At 45.7% G+C, this 6,075-nt stretch overlaps 1 long non-coding RNA gene across 1 annotated transcript; it reads left to right on the forward strand.

The window, feature by feature from the left end:
- Positions 1-508: 508 nt before the first annotated feature.
- On the forward strand, positions 509-5,247 carry LOC308419251. Its single transcript, XR_013974986.1, has 4 exons — positions 509-864; positions 1,001-1,064; positions 2,398-2,480; positions 3,589-5,247. It is a non-coding gene; the product is annotated as an uncharacterized lncRNA (long non-coding RNA).
- Positions 5,248-6,075: the final 828 nt, after the last annotated feature.

The following is a 6,075-nucleotide window of genomic DNA, read 5'->3' on the forward strand; positions in this document are numbered from 1 at the left end:
ATCTTCCACGGGATGTCTGGATCCCATTGCCTCTTACTGCCAGCTCTGTGGCCAAGACCCTCGATGATCCTGTGCTCTGGCAGCTCATCCCAGTCTGGATCCCTGACAGTGGAATGGCGATGAGACACAGTCCTGATTTAGAACAAAAGAGACATGTATTCTTTGGCCAGGTATTAATTAGAGAACAGCTACAGGCAGCTGGTGACATCATATTCTCCCTTTGGATCCAGCTGGATCATTTCATGGAAACAAGTTGGGAAGCTTATCTACTGAATCTAATGTGGTGTTTATAGAACAAGACGTCGGATACCAACAATAATCACTGAAGCTCAAAATTCACCTTGTGCCCTTGTGATACAAGACAGCGGGTGGAGCTGGGGGGGGGTTCATTTGGTCATATTGTTCCGGTGTTCACTGCACAACCACAAGATAACCACCTGATACCCACAGCCACCTCTGCAAACAGTGGTCAGAAGGAAAATCAGATCAGATGCTGTTTGTACAGAGAGCCTGCTTCTTCCTTCAGATGAGGAAAGACTTTGTCATAACCAAAACCTGTGGGACAGTGTGGAGAGTCTTCATGGGTACTAGTGGCTGCTCTGCGTTAAGGAAAGGTCCCATGCTCCTTGGGTGTGGGGAACAGTGGGCTAAAAATGTCATGTAAGTTTTTCGCTGTTTTGCAGCAAACTTTTAGCACATCATTGTGATTTTGGAAACTCCTGGACAATTCTTAAAGTAAGTGCCATTTATTAGCAATGAAGCTTTAACTAGTTTCCCAGAGAAGACACTTCAGGGGATGCTGAAGTAAAGGACAGTGGCTCTGAAGGAACAAGCAGTTGCCACTTCGAATGTCCTTTGTCACAGGTACTGTCCTCTGCAGCCATGCACTTTGAGGGTTCAGTGGTAGAGGGGAGTGGCTATGTTTGTGTCAGACCTCTGGATTTTTCTCTGGGATAACTTATTAACTCAGACATTTTATCCATCTGTTCTGCGCCTCAAGGTGCCCATCTGTAAAAGGCTGAGCGGAAGATTAGATACAGGCTCACACTGTCTCCAGATGGGAGGTGAGTTTATCCCAGTTCTGGGCTTGATCTCTGGGTAGATAAACCAGTGGATGCTGTAGTGGGCACAGTGGACTTGGCTTTGGATGCATAGTCAACATGAGAGTGGGAATAAACTGAAAAGAGCTCTTATGCTCAGACCTTCTTGGGTGCATCTACATTTGGTGCAGGCCAGGACAATAGGCCCACAATAAAGGAGAGTGTTCACTAAAGTATCGGGAAGAACACAAAAGACTGGAGTGAACCTCAGGACAAGTTACATGGAAATGCATACTTATGGGGTTCCGTAGTGTCTGGCTATGGACTAGACTATGGATTCCATACCCAGCACTGGCTGAGAGAATCAAAATAGATGCTTATGTGGGTCATTAAATGCTTTCTAAACACACACACACACACACACACACACACACACACACACACGACAGAGAGAGACAGAGGAGAGGGACAGAGAGACTTGAATTCCACAATTTCTTTCAGTCAGGATCGTTTGTCACCTGTGGTGCCTAAGTGAAGCCCTTATTCCTTGATTGTCTTAGGAAGCTGACAGCCAGTGTTACTATTGCAGACAATGTGCAAAGTGAACTTCACTACAGTCCTCAAGAAGGGAGGGAGCATCAGGCAGGAGCGAGCTCTTCCCACAGAGCCCTGTGAAGTAGAACTGAGTCTCAGTGCGCTCCCTGACATTTCACGATTGGCTTCTACTACCATACAGCATCAGGGGCCACTCAAGGAGAAAGAGCTCCTCAGGAACACTGTGGACAAAGTTTGAGTGGAAACAAACTTTTGGGGTCCTTGCCCCACCCTGCAGCACCTTCAGATTAGAGATGGCCTTATTCAAACTCCCACAATGGCTAAGAATGAATTTAGTCATTGGCTCTGGGGAAAGTGGTTTGGTGTCTTTACAAATCACAAAGCATTAAATCCAAAAAGGATGCCCGTGAAGGGGCCTGGACATGTCTGATGCCATGCTTCAGGGACATTCAGCAAGTTTGAGAGAGAAAGGGGTTAGGATAGAAATTAAGTTAGAGGGGCTCTAAGTGGCTAATTATTGAAGCTTTGGGTAAACATGGCCCAAATTATTGTCCTAGTTCTATATGTAAATGGAGTTTTCCATTAAAAACGCTGAGTGGACAAGTCATCTAATATATATATATATGTATATATATATATTCTATATTAATATAATTAGCATAATTAGTATATGACATATTATATAAATTTAATGTGCATTTTAGGCTGTCATCCACTCATTTATATTATAGTCACTTATGCATAATCGTTGTAAAGTTCATGTTTTTAAAAGATTGATTTGTACATTTGTGTATGGGAGCAGGGGTGGAACATGCCATGACTCGTATGTGGAAGCCAGAGGACACCGCCTGGGAGTTGTTTCTGGGGATCGGTTCAGAGCATCAGGTACTGTCCACCCTCTCCTGTCAGCCAGATCTTGTGTTTAAAGCACGCAGTCCGGCGGCCAGGATTTAAACACTGCTCGGCGGATGCTCACCTTTCCTTCGTATCTTGGAGATGGCTCTGTAACAACAAAAGAACTTTTCTTTTCAAAACAAGATGCGTTTTTATTTTTATTTACCTGTATGTGTCTGTGAATTATATGGCACATGGGGTACAGGTGCCCTCAGAGGCCAGAAGAGAGTGTTGGATCCCCAGGATCTGGGGTTACAGGCCGGTATGGGTTGCCCAACATGGGAGCAAACCTCTGTAAGAGCAGCACTGGACCCTAACCACTGAGCCATCTCGCTGGCCTCAGAGCTTTTCCTCTGCATAGCTGCATGACATTTTACTATGTCACTCTGCTGTTAATTAGATTTCTCGCCCATGCCCAGACAGACCACACCAAACAGGGTTCCACGTTGGAGAGGTTTTAATAGAACGGGATGGGGCAGGGGTTGAGGCGGGGCGAAGAGAAGAAAAGAAAGAGAGGAGGAGGGGTTTCGGTCTTTTGTAGGGGTAGTGACTTGCTCCCAGGTGGAGATTGGATTCAGAACTGATGTCTTCTGGGAATGCTTTGGCTGTTTCCATGGCAATTGATGTGCTAGGTTCCTGTCACCTGTGGGTGGAGCCATTGCTGGAGAAAGGAGCTATCCTAAGGCCAACACACTCTGTGCTCTACAGTGAGTTCTGGGCCTACAGAAGTAGATCCAGTATGGTGCCTTTCCAGAGAGAGGCTGGAAAAAAGACTTTCTTTTGACAGAAGGATAGCAAACCAGAGGCTTTAGCTTCAACGTTAATTGTAATGTCTGATACCTCCGTAGCCATGCAGCATGGGAAGGAAAGAGAAGGGATTGAGCCGTGTGTAACTGCTGCAGTGAACGGTGTGAACGGTATGAACCGGGTGTTCCGTGTGCTCAGCACATGCAAGACCCTGGCTTCAATGTGCAGCTTTGGGTCTAAGAAACACCAGCCAGAAGCCCCACTGGCAAGAGAGACCCCGAACTGCTGCTCCACTTCCGCTCTACCTCCTGACCCACGACAGCTCTAGTTTCTTCTCTTGCTTTTTTCCCAGATTATAGAAGACTTCCTTACTGCAGAAATTGAAAACGTGTGTAAAAAAAGCAGAAGAAACCGTCCACAAATGGTTGTAAGCATAAAGAGGTGCTTAAAGCGGCCTGTGTGGGCACAGTGTGACTTACTACGGGGTCTCCCCATCCTGGCCTGCACTGGACAGAGCAGATGCTAGAGCTACTGTAAATGCATGTTTTAAGGAAATAAAGAAATGCCTTAAGTGCATAGGGTGATGGAGACAGGTAAACAATTGCACCCAACACACATATTTGAAAATTATGTGCATAAGATTGAAGACACAGTTATGAACAAGCTTAGAGAGGGTATGGGAAGAGAAGAACAGTGGCCAACAGCCAAGGCTTTCAGGAGTCTAGAAAGTACTGGAAAGCAATAAACAAACAAACAAACAAACAAACAAACAAACGAATGAATGAATGATAAACAAGAGAAAGATACAGTAGAACCTTGGTTGTTGTTAACAGATTGTTTCGTTTCGAGGTGCGTCTCACCCCGTTGCCCAAGTTAGCCTGGAACTCACTATGTAGTTTAGATTGACTTCAGAATCATGGCAATCCCTTTGCTTCAGCCTCCCATGGGTAGGATTGCAGGCAGGAGCCACCACACTTGGCTAGAATAGATTCTCAGTATCCTCCAAATGCACACAAGATCCTATCAAGCCCAGGAACGAGATGTTTGTTGAACTGAACGTGGAGTTTGATGAGGAGGACCTAGGGCATCTGACAGCAGTGAGAGAGAGAGACTTCCAGTGGGATCCACACAGTGGACCTCCACAACCTGGAGAACATAGGCGTGGGCTGAAGCTACAGGCAGAGGTGTGGCTTCCTAGGTGAACCTATGGAATGAGACGAGGCCCAGGGCAGCGCCGTAGGCACCCGATGGAAAAGGCAGCATCGTGGCTACCAAGACAGCAAAGCGGTTCCTCAGACCAGGAGTTCTTCCTGCCTGAAGGACAGAGGAGAGGGATTCCAGGAGCCTTGGGGGAAACTTAGGGTATCCAGCTCAGCAAGCGATTTGAGAGGGTCCAGGAAGGGCCTGTGATTTTGAAGACGGAGAAGAGGTTCCTTGTCAGCCAGAGGCCCCGTCGCTAGGGCCCTGACAGACAGACAGGACACTTCCTTTACAAACAATGTAATTTTCACGGAGCACAGCCCTAATAGCCAGCTCATGCTGCTCTCTGGGCTAAACTGGACGCGGCTGACTCACTCGCCTTTTTTGGTCTTCTGTTCCCATCGTTGTTTCCCATTCGACTCAGTGAATGACAGGCCCGCTGTTCCTTCTCCGGGAGAATCTATTTCAGGACAAACAGTGGACAGTCTGTGGTTGCCTGCTCCATTACTCCATTATTACCCAAGATGCAGTGCGACCTTTAGATCTTTCACTTCAAAAGTAAAGAGACAAATGGAGTAGGGTCACATCGTGCCAGGTGACTTCTCCAAGCTGGGTGACACCCTTTCTAAAGAAAAGAAACCCCCAACAACAGCCCTTATGGCCAGTCTTGCTGAGCAGTGGCGGATTAAAACACCCCCAGCTCCTGTCCAGTCACAAATCATTCAGATAAAACGACTTGACTCTGGCAATATTAAATTCCACTTGGCAAACGTTTACTGAGCAGCAACTGTCTTCCTGAACCTGTTGGAAATGTGGCGTCGTATGGGCTCCAGAAACACCAGGTCACCCAAATGGGGGCAAGGTGGGCCCTGGATCCCTGGTGAGAAGTAAGCCACTCTACAAGAGTCTCTCATTTTAGGTTATAAACCCACATCTGGTTTACTAAAAGAACATTGTTGAGTCTGGTTAACAAAAGTCAGTTCTTGACTGTGAGCAACACTGAGTTTCTGGAAATTCTCAGCTCACACCTGGCTGCTGGGCCAAGTACAGCTGAAGGTAATTAAAATCCTTTGATGGGAGTGGAGCATTAAAACAACAAAGCGAAACAAAAACCACAACCTCCCCCTATAGTCCTAAGCTCCCAAGGGCACTGGGATGGTTCATTTCATACACATCAGGAACTCTGTCATTTCTCTCTCAAGGATTCTGAAGCAGGCAGGAGAGGAGAAGAGAGAAAGACAGAGAGGAAAGGACAGAGCTGATGAGAAAATACAGCAAAAGTACACTTCCTGACATTGTTGAATTTATATATTCATTCATGCGTATACACAAAAAATAATAATTAAAGAATAATAGGTCATAAACTTGGAAGGGACTTGGAGGAAGATATAAAAGAATTTGAAGGGAAGAGAGAAAATGATGCAGTTGTATTTTATTTAAACAAAAAGTAGATTAGAACCAGCAACAAAAGAAATGTTTAGAAAATAAACTTCGTGTGTCTACCACCTTCTCTTGTCTTCTCTCTTATTGCAGTATATAGAAGACTTATATAACAAAATAGATTTCCCTTGATTTAAAAAAGTCTAAATAAGATGGGCAGTGGTGGCACATGCCTTTAATCCCAGTACTCGGGAGGTGG

Source organism: Micromys minutus, assembly GCF_963924665.1.
Source record: "Micromys minutus genome assembly, chromosome: 3".
NCBI classification, from domain to species: Eukaryota; Metazoa; Chordata; class Mammalia; order Rodentia; family Muridae; genus Micromys; species Micromys minutus.